Source organism: Macaca thibetana, chromosome 4, assembly GCF_024542745.1.
Source record: "Macaca thibetana thibetana isolate TM-01 chromosome 4, ASM2454274v1, whole genome shotgun sequence".
In the NCBI taxonomy this organism is placed as follows: domain Eukaryota; kingdom Metazoa; phylum Chordata; class Mammalia; order Primates; family Cercopithecidae; genus Macaca; species Macaca thibetana.
In genome coordinates this window covers 137,988,025-138,002,920 of record NC_065581.1, presented here as the reverse complement: position 1 = coordinate 138,002,920, position 14,896 = coordinate 137,988,025, and the positions used below count along the sequence as shown (strand labels likewise).

At 38.2% G+C, this 14,896-nt stretch overlaps 2 pseudogenes across 1 annotated transcript; both read left to right on the top strand.

Moving 5' to 3' along the window:
* Positions 1-793: 793 nt before the first annotated feature.
* Positions 794-4,308, top strand: LOC126952087 (14-3-3 protein zeta/delta-like; annotated as a pseudogene). The gene has a single exon (XR_007724786.1). The product of XR_007724786.1 is annotated as a 14-3-3 protein zeta/delta-like (transcript).
* A 2-nt stretch (positions 4,309-4,310) lies between these two features.
* LOC126952086 (60S ribosomal protein L5-like) lies at positions 4,311-8,972 on the top strand (annotated as a pseudogene).
* The last annotated feature ends 5,924 nt before the right edge of the window (positions 8,973-14,896 follow it).

Here is a 14,896-nt window from a genome sequence, read left to right as displayed (position 1 = left end):
AAGACTAAAAATTATAAATGAAAGAGAAAGCATTATAACAGATACAGCAATATAAAGGATCCTAAGAGCCTATTATAAACAATTATACAACAATATATTCAGTAACCTAGAAGAAATAGATAAATTTCTAGAAATATACAATCTACCAAGATTAAATCATGAAGAAAGAGAACATTTGAACAGACCAGTAATGAGTGAGAGGTTAAATTTATAATAAAAAAACTACCAACAACAGCAAAAAAAAAAAAAAAACCCGGGACAAGATGGCTTCACTGGTTAATTTTACCAAACACCTAAAGAAGAATTAACGCTAATTGCTCTTACTCTTTCAAAAAAGTAAAGAGAAGACAAGACTTCCAAAGTAATTTTATAAAGCCAGCATTACTTTGTTACAAACGCCAGGGAAGGAAGAAAAGTATAAGCCAATATCCCTCATATTGTCTCAACAAATTAGGTATGGAAGGTTTCTTGGTTTGTTTTCTCTGGCTTATAACAAACTGAAACTGGGTAATTTGTGAAGAAAAGAAATTTATTTTTCACAGTTATAGAGACTGAGAAGTCCAAGGGCAGGGGTTGTATCTGGTGAGTGCCTTCTTGCTGATAGGAACTCTGTACAGAGTCATTAACCAACTCAGGTCATCACATGGGGAGGAGCTGAAGATGCTAGCTCAGATCTCTCTTCCTTTATTGTGAAGCCACCAGTTCTACTCCCATGATCATCTATTAACCCATTAATTCATAATGGGTTATTAATTCATAACCCATTAATTCATAACCCATTAACCCATAATTCATAAATGGATTAGTCTATTCATGAGGGCTCAGCCTCACCTCTCAGTACTGCCACTGTGAGGATTAAATTTCACCATGAGTTTTGGAGGGAAAAAATATTCAAACCATAGCAGAAGGAGTGTATCTCAACATAATAAAGACCATATGTGATAAGTTCACAGCTAATATGTAATATTAAATAGTGAAAAACTGATAGTTTTTCTTCTAAGATCAGGAACAAGATAAGGGTGCCCACTCTTGCCCTTTCTATTCAATATAATGCAGGAAGTCCTAGCCACAGCAATTGCAGGAAAAAAAAAAGACAAGCAGATTGGAAAGGAAGGAGTGAAATTATCTGTTTGCAGATAACATAATCTTGTATATAGAAAACCCTAACAAGTCCACCAAATAACTCTTAGAACTAACCCACAAATTCAATAAAGTTACAGAATAAAAATCAACAAGTAAAAATCAGTTGCATTTTTATACACTAACAATGAGCTATCAATAAAAAGAAGTTGACAACACAATCTCATTTGCAATAGCATTAGAAAGAATAAAATACTTAAGAATAAATTTGACCAAAGAGATGAAATACCTACACACTGAAAACTATAAAACATTGATAGATGATGTTGAACAAGACACAGATAAATGGAAACGTATTTCACTTTCATGGATTAAAGATATTAATATTGTTAAAATGTTCATACTACCCAGAGAAATGTGGAGATTCAATACAATTCGTATGAAAATTCAATGACATTTTTTCACAGAAATAGGAAAAGCAATCCTAAAATTTGTATGGAACCACAAAAGCCTCAAATAGCCAAAGCAATCATAAGCAAAAAGGAATAAAGCAAGAGGCATCACACTACTTTATTTCAAAATGTACTACAAAGTTAACAAAAAACAGCATGGTGCTGATATAAAAATGCATGTGTAAACCAATACAACAGAATTGAGAGCCAGAAATGAATCTACACATTTTTGGTCAATTCATCTTTGACAAAGATACCAAGAAGACACAATGGGAAAGGTCACTCTATTTAATAAATGGTGTTAGGACAACTAGATAACCACATACAGAAAATAAAATTGGATGCTTATCTCATACTATATCCAAAAATCAAATTAAAATGGATTAAATACTTAAATGTAACACATGAAACTGTAAAACTAAGAGGAGAAAAACAGAAAAAGGTAAAAAGGCTTCTTGATATGGATCTGGGTGTGGTTTTTAAAAAATATGACCCCAAAGCATAGACAACAAAAGCAGAAGTAGACAAATGGGACTACATCAAAATAAAAAGCATCTATCTGCACAAAAAAGGCTCAGTAGAGGAAATAGACCAGCTGTGGAATGGGAGACAATATTTGCAAACCATACTTCTTAAAAGGGGTGAATATTCTAGTTTATAAGGAAATTGAGCCTCCCACTGCCACCACTGCTGCCCCCCAGAGACTGCTGAGCCCCCATTGGTCTGCCACCACCACCCAATCCAGAAACAGAACATCTAATCATGGATAAAAATGAGCTGCTTCAGAAGGCCAAACTGGCCAAGTAGGCTGAGCGATATGATGACATGGTAGCCTGCATGAAATCTGTAACAGAGCGAGAAGCCCAATTGTCCAGTGAGGAGAGGAACCTTCTCTCAGTTGCTTGCAAAAATGTTGTAGGAGCCCATAGGTCATCTTGAAGGTCATTTCAATTATTGAACAAAAGATGGAAGGTGCTGAGAAAAAACAGCAGATGGCCCGACAATACAAAGAAAATTGAGACAGAGCTAATAGATATCTGCAATGATGTACTGTCTCTTTTGGAAAAGGTCTTGCTCCCCAATGCTTCACATGCAGAGAGCAAAGTCTTTTATTTCAAAATGAAAGGAGATTACTACCGTTACTTGGCTGAGGTTGCTGCTGGTGATGACAAGAAAGGGATTGTGAATCAGTCACAACAATCCTACCAAGAAGCTTTTGAAATCAGCAAAAAGGAAATGCAACCAACACATCCTATCAGATTGGGTCTGGCCCTTAACTTCTCTGTGTTCTATTATGAGATTCTGAACTCCCCAGAGAAAGCCTGCTCTCGGCCAGGTGCAGTGCTCACATCTGTAATCCCAGCACTTTGGGAGGCTGAGGCAGGTGGATCACGAGGTCAGGAGTTCGAGACCAGCCTGGCCAACATGGTGAAACCCCGTGTCTACTAAAAAAACCATTCCTACTTGCTGGCCATGTACTTGGAAAAAGGCCGCATGATCTTTCTGGCTCCACTCAATGTCTAAGACACCCTGCTTCCTTTGCTTGCATCCCATGAACTATTTCCCTCATCCTATTTACTGCAGCTCATCTCTCCTTAATTGATGAGATTGTGTTTATCTCCCTTTAAAACCCTACCTATCCTAAATGACCTGTCATTGTCTGTCTTTCAAATCCTTCCTCTTTTTCTTCCTCTATTCTCTAAATAATGATGGGGCTAAGTTATACCTAAAGACACTTTTCAAAATATTTCCTCAGTACTTTGCAGAAAACACCAAACAAAAATTCCATTTTAAAAGAGGTGTATTTTTTCTACACCTCTTTAGAATGTAAGCTTCTTATCTACACCTTTTTAGAATGTAAGCTTCTCAAGAGCAGGGACAATGTTTTCTGTATGTTCTGTTGTGCCTAGTACACAGTAAATGCTCAATAAATATTGATGATGGGAGGCAGTGAGTCTTGATGATAAGGGTGAGAAACTGAAATACCCCCCCATAAAAAATTCTAGTATATAACGAAATCAAATAATAGCAAGAAAGCAAGTAACCTGATTTTAAAACGAGCTAAGCTCTTGAAAAGACTTTTCTCTAAAGAAAACATACAAATGGCAATATGTATATGAAAAAATGCTCAGCATCACTAATCATCAGTGAAATGAAAATCAAAACCCCAAGAACCTATCACCCCACACCTGTTAGAACGGCTATCATCAAAAACACAAAAACTAATGAGTGTTGGCAAAGATGTGGAGAAAAGGAAACCCTAACACATTGTTGGTGGGAATGTAAATTAGAACAGCCATATGAAAAACAATATACGGAAGTTCATGAAAAAATTAAAAATAGAATGATCATATGAGCCAGCATTTTTACTTCTGAGTTTTAAAAACCTATAGTATATACACAAAGAAAAAAAATGTATTTTTTTTTTTTTTATTTTTCTGACTGACTCTCACTCTTGTCATCCAGGCTGGAGTGCAGTGGCATGATCTCGGCTCACTGCAACCTCCTCCACCTCCCAGGTTCAAGCGATTCTCTTGCCTCAGCCTCCCAAGTAGCTGGGACTACAGTTGCCCACCACCATGCCTGGCTAATTTTTGTACTTTTAGTAGAGACGGGATTTTGCCATGTTCTTCAGGCTGGTCTCGAGCTCCTGACCTCCAGCGATCCACCCGCCTCAGCCTCCCAAAGTGCTGGGATTGCAGGCATGAGCCACCAGGCTGGGCCATATTTTCTTTATTCAAAGGAAGTAGAATCAGTATGTCAAAGAGATATCTGCACCTTCATGTGCATTGTAGCATCATTCGCAATAACTAAGATATGGAATCAACCTAAGTGTCCATTGAGGGATGAATGGATAAAGAAGGTGTGGTATATATGTACAATAGAATACTAGTTAGGCTTAAGTAATAAAAAATTCCTGTTATTTTCAACAACATGAGGGAACTTGGCAACATTATGCTAACTGAAATAATCCTGGCAGAGAAAGACAATACTGTATGATATTAGTTACATGTGGAATCCAAAGAAGTTCAACTCATAGAAGCAGACAGTAAAATAGTAGTTACCAGGGGCTAGGGTGGGGGTGAGGTGGAAGAAAATGTAGAGATGTTGGTCTAAAGGTATAATATTTCAATTAGGATGAATACGTTATGGAGATGTATTGTACAGCATGGTGACCATAGTTAATAATGTATTGTATACTTGAAAATTGCTAAGAGAGTATATTTTAAATGCTGTCGCCACACACACACACAAAAGATAAATATATGCAGTGCTAAATGTGTTGATTACTTTGGCTTAAACATTTCACAATGTATACATATGTTTAAACATCACATTGTGTACCATAAATATAAACAATTTTTGTCAATTATAGCTTAAGAAGACAGCGGGGAAAAAAAAGACAATCTGTGAAATGAATGAAAACAAAAACCCAGCACAACAAAAAAAGTATGGGATATGGCTAAAACAATGGTTAAAGGGGGAATTTATAACTGTAAATACCTATACAAGAAAATCTCCAATCCATAATAGGACCTCCAATTTTAAGACACTGAAAACAAAACAGTAAACTAAATCTAAAACAAGCAGAAGGAAGGAAATAAGCAAGATTGGGATGTGATATGGGTTTGGGTCCATGTCCCCACCCAAATCTCACCTTAAATTGTAATCTCTACATGTCAAGAGAGGGACCTGGTGGGAGGTGATTGGATCATGGAGGTGGTTTCTCCCATGCTGTTCTTGTGATAGTTAGGAAGTTCCCACAAGATCTGATGGTTTTTAAAGTGGCAGTTTTTTCTGCACTCACCAGGTCTCTCCTGCCACCTTGTGAAGAAGGTGTCTGCTTCCCCTTCACCTTTATCTATGATCATAAACTTCCTGAGGCCTCCAAAGTCATGCAGAACTGTGAGTCAGTTAAACCTCTTTGCTTATAAATTACCCAGTCTCAGGTAAGTATCTTTATAGCAGTGTGAAAATTGACTAATACAGAGAATTGTTACTGGGAGTGTGGTCATGCTATGAAGATAACCTGAAAATGTTGAAGTGACTTTAGAACTGGGCAACAGGCAGAGGTTGGAATAGTTTGGAGAACTCAGAAGAAGACAGAAAGATGCGGGAAAATTTGGAACTTCTTAGAGACTCGTTAAATGGTTTCGACCAAAATGCTGACAGTGACATAGACAATGAAGTCCAGGCTGAGGTGGTTTTGTTAACTGAAAAGGAGTCCTGATCCAGACCCCAAGAGAGGGTTCTTGGATGTCACACAAGAAATAATTCAGGGTTAGTCCACAGTGCAAAGTAAAAGCATGTTTATTAAGAAAGTAAAGCAGTGAAAGGACAGCTACTCCATAGACAGAGTAGGATGTTCCTGAAAGTAAGAAGAGGAACCCTTCCACCCTAGGTACAATGCTTGTATATTTATAGGATAAAAATAGCTCTTGGGGAGATGTGCTCTGCTACAAGGGTTTGTGATAAACGGTTAATTTTCTTAATTACTATATTTTATAAGAATCAATATTATTATCTTTAAAGCAAAATTAGGAATGTCCTTGTTCTCCAGATATCAGGATATCTGGACAATCCCAAGTCTGGGTCTGTTTCAATAAACATCATAAATTTGTTCCCTTAACCAAAAACATCTAGAGGCTCGTAACACCTAATTTTCTGGAAATGTAGCCCAGCAAGTCTCAGCCTCATTTTCCTAACCCTCACTCAAAATGGAGTCGCTTTGCTTGAAAGCCTCTGGCAGTTTTAGATGCAGATGAGGAACTTTTTGGGAAATAGAGCAAAGGTCACTTATGCTATGCTTTAGCAAATATACAGGCAGCATTTTGTCTCTGGCCTAGAGATCTGTGGAATTTTGAACTTGAGAGAGATTATTTAGGGTATCTGGCAGAAGAAATTTCTAAGCAGCCAAGCATTCAAGATGTGGCCTGGCTGATTCTGAAAGCATTCACCTATATGCACTCACAAAGAGATGGTTCAAAATTGGAACTTATGTTTAAAAGGGAAGCAGAGGTCTCTGTTCCACAGGATGGGGTTTCTTAAAGTTGTTAAGAATAAGGCCTACTTTGAGAGATACCAAGTGAAATTTAGAAGATGATGAGAGGGTAAAAATGATTACTGTGCTCAGAAATGCTTGGTGATACAGGATAAAAATAAATACAACACACCCAAATATAGGATGATCGTTCATGTAACAAAAAGAGGTATCATTTGTCAGATTGCTTATGCCTGTATAGAGGGGTATATGATAGTCTGTGCAGCATATGCACTTGAACTACCAAAATATGGTGTGAAGGTCGACCTGACAAATTATGCTGCAGCATATTATACTGGCCTGCTGCTGACCCACAGGCTTCTCAAAAGGTTTGATGTGGACAAGATCTATGAAGGCCAAGTGAAGATGACTGGCAATGAATACAACGTGGAAAGCATTGATGGTCATCCGGGTGCCTTTACCTGCTGTTTGGATACAGGCCTTGCCAGAACTACCACTGGCAATAAAGTTTTTGGTGCCCTGAAGGGAGCTGTGGATGGAGGCTTCTGTATCCCTCACAGTACCAAATGATTCCCTGGTTATGATTCTGAAAGCAAAGAATTTAATTCAGAAGTACACCAGAAGCACATCATGGGCCAGAATGTTGCAGATTACATATGCTACTTAATGGAAGAAGATGAAGATGCTTACAAGAAACAGTTATCTCAATACATAAAGAAGAGTATAACTCTAGACATGATGGAAATGTATAAGAAAGCTCGTGCTGCTGTATGAGAGAATCCAGTCTACAAAAAGAAGCCCAAGAAAGAAATTAGAAAGAAGAAGTGGAACCATTCCAAAATGTCCCTTGCTCAGAAGAAAGATTAGGTAGCTCAAAAGAAGACAGGCTTCCTCAGAGCTCAGGAGCAGACTGTTGAGAGCTAAACCAATTTTCTGTAAGGGTTTTCAAATAAAGACAATAAACTTATGGACAGAAAAAAAAGGGGGAAACAGAACATAAAAGTTTGGAAAACTTGCAGCCTAACTATATGGTAGAAAAGAAAAACCCATTTTCTGAGAGGAATTTTAGCCAGCTACAGAAATTTGTATAAGTAATGAGGAGCTGAATGTTAATAGCCAAGACAATGAGGAATTGTCTCCAGGGCATGTCAGAGATCTTCACAGCAGCCCCTTCCATCACAGGTCCAGAGGCCTAGGAAGGAAAAATGGTTTCCTGGGCTAGGCCCAGGGCCCTGCTGCTCTGTGCAGCCTCAGGATCCAGCACACTGTGTCTCAGCCACTCCAACTCCAGCTGTGGCTAAAAGGAGTCAAGGAACAGTTCGGGGTCATTGCTTCAGAGGATGCTAGCCCCAAGCCTTGGTGGCTTCTATGTGGTGTTGGGCCTGCAGGTGCACAGAAGACAAGAGCGGAGGTTTGGAAGCCTCCACCTAGATTTCAGAGGATGTATGGAAACATCTGGATGTCCAGGCAGAAATCTGCTGCAGGGTCAGAGCCCTCATGGAGAATTTCTGCTAGAGCAGTGTAGAAGGGAAATGTGGGGTTGGAGCTCCCACACAGAGTCTCCACTGGGACACTGCCTAGTGGAGCTGTGAGAAGAAGACCACTATCCTCCAGGCTACAGAAAAGTAGATCCACTGACAGCTTGCACCATACACCTGGAAAAGCTGCAGGCACTCAACACCAGCCTGTGAAAACAGCCACAGGGGCTGTACCCTCAGAGTCACAGGGGCAGAGCTACCCAGGGCTGTGGGAGGTCACCCCTTCCATCAGCATGTTTGGGATGTTAGAGATGGAGTCAAAAGAAATCATTTTGGAGTTTTAAGATTTAATGAGTGCCCTGACAGGTTTTGGACTTGCATGGGGCCTGTGGCCCCATTGTTTTGACCTATTTCTCCCATTTGGAATAGGAACATTTACCCAATGCCAGTACCCCCATTGTATCTTGGAAGTAACTAACTTACTTTTGATTTTACAGGCTGATAGGTGGAAGGGACTTGACTTGTCTCAGAAGAGACTTTGGATTTGGACTTTTGGTTTAATACCATCATCAGTTAAGACTTTGGGGGACTGTTGGGAAGGCATGATTGTGATTTGAAGTATGAGAATGACACAAGATTTGGGAGGGTCCAGGGTCAGAATAATATGGTTTGGCTCTGTGTCCCCACCCAAATGTCATCTCAAATTATAATCCCCATGTGTTGAGGGAGGGACCTGGTAGGAGGTGATTGGATCGTGGGGGACATTTTCCCCCATACTTTACTCGTGCCAGTTTTCTTTGCACTAATTTAAACTTACTTCAGTTGTCTAAAAGACACCCTAATTGTGAATCCTCTGGGATGCTCACTGTTGTCCCCATGTACACTAAGAATCTCTACAGGGGGTTTTAGTTAGCCTAAGTTTAGCAAATGCCTAGTTACTTTTCCCTTTTTAAATTCACACTTTCTTTTTTTTTTTTTTTTTTTTTTTTTTTTTTTTTTTTTTTTTTTTTTTTTTTGAGACGGAGTTGGCTCTGTCGCAAATGCGCTAGTTACTTTTCCCCATTTCCTTCAGCCTCCCGAAATTCAGGCACCCGCCACTTTTTACACAGATAGCAAGGTGTTACAAAAGTAGATTACAAACTACAAATGGCAGCTGGATGTTGAACCTAAATTCCACAGAGAGTGAGCGATATACAAGGGGGGACTAACAAATAGTGATTGTAGAAAGGAAGAAGGGAAGGGTAAACTGCATTGCCCAAGGGGAGACTTCAGAGGCCCTGACTTGCTGGAGAACCTACCCAGAAGTGAAGACACCAAAAAATATTCAGGTGGCCACTTGCCTATTACTGTAGGTGCTGTTCATCAGGCCAGGAGTCTGGGAACTCTCAGTTTCTTTGAACAAGAAGGGCTTGAGCAAGGCAGTTATATGACAGCACATAGGAAGGGGCTTGCAGCTGACTATTAGGAAAATAATACTTCCAACTTTAGGGTAGAAAATGGCAAGCCCAATAGTCCCCTAGGGGGAAGGACTATAACCCAGAGTCCTAGAGGGAATGTCAATGCCAGAAACCCCAGAGCATTTAGTGGAGTGACCAAAAATACCTATGCTGAAAACCTGGAGTGTCCGAAGTTCAGCCAATGAGTGTTCTCTCACCAAATGCCAAAAACCTTGAGGCACCCCAGGGGTGGCCAAGACTGAACTCCAGACCAAGTTGGGATCGCAGAACAATTTGACTCTGGTGTTCTCGAGTCCACACAATGGGGGACCTCTCACAACCAAGTATCCCGCCTTAAACAATTGCCAAATAGTTAACAGAAAGTGAAAGCAAACATGACCACAAACAAATGATTGCAATCAAAACATACATTTTTAGAACTAAAAATAAATGGGGAGCAATAAAATAAAGTGAGAGGGGGGAAAAAAAAAACAACAGGAAAAATGATGACAAAGATGTGCTTCAGGTAAAAGTTACTGCGGGTAACTTTTAACTGACCACTTAGCCAAAGGCCTTTATTTCCTACCTTACCTAATATTATGGTTGGGGAGGAGAAGAGAGGAGACATTCACCCACTGCACCAAGTGATCTCCCATGCATGACTTGGGTATAGGTCTCTCCAGGTTCCCCCAGCTTGGGTGGGCGCAGCTGCCATATTGTGAGAGGGGCAGCACAGTGACCTGTAATCCACTGACCTGCTGGTTGGAGCAGTGGGTCCCATGAGGCAGCAGCACCATGGCTACTTGCTCCTCCACTTTGCTCTGCTGCCTGCCAGGGAAAGATGATGGCTCTTAAAAGAGTCTTTGGTTATTGTTATAGCTCTGTAGTGTTAGAAGCTATTTATTGTTACAGCCTCAGTGTTACAGCTCTTGCAGCCTCAAGATCACAGACTTTTTTGTTGTCTCTCTCCTTGTAGTATTGCAGATTGCCATCTTTCACTCTCACCAACTGCTCTCTCTTGTTATCTCACTGCCTCTCTGACTGCCATCTTTCATTGTCTCTCTCCAATCGCTACCTCTCTGTACTGTCTCAGCATCCAGGTCTCACCGTCTCCACCAATCAATAACTGCCATCTCCACCAATCACTGCCGTCTCCACTGTCTTCCTCCCTTCGCTGGTCACCAGATGATGCAAGACAGGCAAGCCCCAAAATTGAGTCCTAGCCTGGGGGGGTTCTTGGCTTAGCCCAGGAAATAACTCAAGGGCGAGCCAGAGGCATTAAACAGCAACTTTCATTGAAGTGGCAGCATACAACAGCAGCAGCAGAAGTACTGCTCCTTGCAGAGCAAGGCTACTCCATACTCCCAGAATAACAGCCTAGAGGCAGTTTTGCAGTCATATTTATTCCCACTGTTAATTATATGAAAATTAAGGGGTGGTTTGTGCAAAAATTTATACGATGAGAGTGGTAACTTCTGGGTTATCGGGTCATTGCTATGGAAAGGGATGGTATGTTGTTACCATGGCAATGGTAAACTGACATGGCACATTAGTGGGCATGTCTTATGGGCAGGTGCTTCTGCATCAGATCTGTTTTAGCTAGTACTCAATTTGGTCCACTGTCTGAGCCCCGTGTTGAGTCCTGCCTCTTATCTCATTTTTAAGGTTCATCTATGCCATAGCATGTATCAGTACTTCATTCCTTCTAATTGGCAAGTAATATTCCCATTTGTGGCTAAATCGTATTTTATTTGTCCATTTATCAACTGATAGATATTTGCATTTTTACACTTTTTAGCTATTCCAAATAAAATGCTCCTATCAGCATTTATGGGTAAGTTTTTGTGTGGACATAAGCTTTCATATCTTCTGGGTACACACCTAAGAGTGGAATTGCCGAGTCATATGGTAACTCTATATTTAACCTTTTGAGGGACTACCAAACAGTTTTGCAAAGTGGCTGTACCATTTTACATTTCTGCCAACAGTGTTTCAATTTGTCCACAACTTCTCCAACACTTGATATTTCAGTGTTTTTGACTATAGCCATGTTAGGGAGTGTGAAGAGGTATCTCATTGTGGTTTTCATTTGTGTTTTCCTTATAGTTAATTGATTTTGGCATATCTTGATATATTTATTGGCCATTCGCATATCTTATTTGGAGAAATGTTTACTTATATCTTTTGCCTTTATATCTTTTGCCTATCTTTTAAATTATGTAATTTATATTTTAATTATTGACTTGTGAAGGTTATTTTTATATTCTACATATGAATCTCTTCTCAGATATATGACTGGTAAATATTTTTTTCACATGGTTGTTTTTTACTTTCTTGCTGGTGTCTTTTGAAACACAAATGTTTTACATGATGATTAAATCCAATTTATCTGTTTTTCTTTTGTCGCTTGAGCTTTTAGTGTCACATTTAAGAAACTGTTACCTACTACAGGGTTGTGAAGATTTATCCTTATATTTTCTTCTAACAGTTTTATACCTTTAGCTCTTACATTTAGGACTTCGATTCATTTTGAGTACATGTTTGTAAGTGGTATGATGTAGGGGCCCACATTTACTCTTTTGCATGTAGATATCTCACCTTCCCAGAACCACTTTTAAAAAAATTATTTTAATTGACACATAATGATAGTACCTATTTATATGGTAAAATGTGATGTTTTGATACCTGTATACATTGTACAGTGATCAAATAAAGGTAATTAGCATACTCATCACCTCAAATATTTATAATTTATTTGTGGTAGGAACATACAAAATCCTCTCTTCCTGCTCTTTTGAGATATACAATACTTTTTTGTTAATTATAGTCACCCTACTGTACTATAGGACACCAGAACCTTTTCTTCCTTTCTAATTGTAACTTTGTACTTGTTGACCATCCTCTCCCCTTTCCTCCTTACTTCTACTCTCCCCAGTTTCTGGTGACCATTATTCTATTCACTACTTCTGTGAGATTCATGTGTTTAGATTATGCATATGAGTAAGAACATGTGGTATTTGTCTTTCTGTGCCTGGCTTATTTCACTAAATATAATGTCTCCAAGTTTATCCATGTTGTAACAAATGACAAGATTTCCTTCCTTTTTATGGCTGAATAATATTCCATTATATTATATCACATTTTCTTTATCCATTCACCCATTGTTGGACACTTAGATTGATTCCATATCTTGGCTATTGTGAATAGTAATGCAATAAACATGAGAGTGCAGATGTCTCTTCAATATACTGATTTCATTTCCTTCAGATATATAGCCAATAGGGGGATTGTTGGATCATATGATAGTTCTATTTTTAATTTTTCAGGAACCTCCATACTGTTTCCCATAATGACTGTACTAATTTACATTCCCACCAACAGTGTATTAAGGTTTCCCTTTTCTCCACATAATTGCTAACACTTGTTATCTGTTGTCTTTTTTAATAACAGCTATTCTAACTGGAGTGAGGGCATGTCTCATTGTTTTGATTTGCATTTACATGGTTATTAGTGACCAGGGTCCTTATCCCTGATGATAAGTGATATTTAGTATTTTTTAATATGCCTGTTGGCCATTTGTATGCCTTCTTTTGGAAAATGCCCGTTAAAGTCTTTTGACCATTTTTAAAATGAGGTTGTTTATTTTTTGTTTGTTGATTCAAGGTCATTATATATTCTGAATAGTAATGCCTTGTCAATGTATAGTTTTGAATATTTTATCCCACCCTGTAGGTTGCCTCTTCACTCTGTTGATTGTTTGCTTTGCTGTGTAGAAACTTTTTAGTTTGGTGTATCTCAATTTCTGTTTGGTTTTGTTGCCTGTGTTTTGAGGTCTTGTCAAAAAAAATCCTTGCCTAGTCCAATGTCATGAAGCATTTCCTCTGTGTTTTCTTCTGTAGTTTCATAGTCTTGGGTCTTATATTTAAGTTTTTTAAGTCATTTTGAGTTGATTTTTGTATGGTGAAAGATAGGGATCCAGTATTCTTCTGCATATGGATATCCAATTTCCTCAGCACCATTTATTAAAGAAATTGTCCTTTCCCCAATGTGTGTTCTTGGCTCCTTTGTCCAAAATCAGTTGGCTGTAGATGTGTGGATTTATTTCTGGACTCTGTATTCTGTTCCATTGTTTTTTATGCCTGTTTTTCTGCCAATACATGCTGTTTTGGTTACTGTAGGCTTGTGATATATTTTGAAGTTCGCTGGTATGATGCCTCCAGCTTTGTTGTTGTGGGGATTTTTTTGCTCAAGATTGGTTTGGTTATTTAGAGTTTTTTGTCATTCTATGTGAATTTTAGGACTGCATTTCTATTTCTGTGAAGGATGTCATTGGAAATTTGACAGAGATTACAGAGAATCTCTACATACTTTGGTATAATATGGACATTTTAACAATATTAATTCTTCCAATCTATGAGCATGGATATCTTTCTATTTATTTGTGTCCTCTTCAATTTCTTTCATCAGTATTCTACAGTTTTTACCTCTCTGGTTAACTTTATTCCTAGGTATCTTATTGATTTTTGTAGTTATTATAAATGAAATTGTTTTTTATTTCTTTTTCAGATTGTTCACTATTAAGGTATAAAAATGCTATTTATTTTTGCATATTTACTTTTACCCTGCAACTTTAGTGAATTCACTTATTAGTTTTAACAGTTTTTTGGTAGAGCCTTTTGGTTTACCTCTACATGAGATCATATTGTCTGCAAACAGACAATTTGACTTCCTCCCTTCCTATTTGGAAGACTTTTATTTTCTTTTGTGTAATTTCTGTGGCTATGACTTCCAATATTATGTTGAATAGAAGTGATGGAAGTGTGCATTCTTGTCTTTCTCCAGATCTTAGAGAAAAAGCTTTCATCTTTTCTCTATTCAGTATGATGTTAGCTATGGGTTTGTCATATATGGTCTTTATTGCATTGAGCTATGGACCTTCTATACACATAATTTGTTGAGAAGGTTTTTTTTTAATCATGAAGGATGTTGAAGTTTGTTTCTTTAGTCTCCATTTATTTCTGCTCTAATCTTTATTATCATTTTCTTCTGCTTTTTTTGGTTTTAGTTTTTCTTGTTCCACCTGTGCAATGTTAGGTCATTTATTTGAGATAATTCTTCATTTTTAATGTAGGTGTTTACTGCTGTAAACTTCTATCTTGGAACTGCTTTTGCTGTACCCCATAGATTTTGGCATGTATGTTGTGTTTCTATTTTTGTTTGTCTCATAAAATTTTTTAATTTCACTTTTAATTTCTTTATTGACTCATTGGTTATTCAAAGATACTTTGTTTGATATCCATGTATTTGTAAAGTTTCCACAGTTCCTCCTATTATTGATTTCTAGTTTTACACTATTTTTACCAGAAAAGATACTCCATATTATCTATAGCTTCCTAAATTTGTTAAGACATGTTTTGTGGCCTACCATATGACCTACCCAGGAGAATG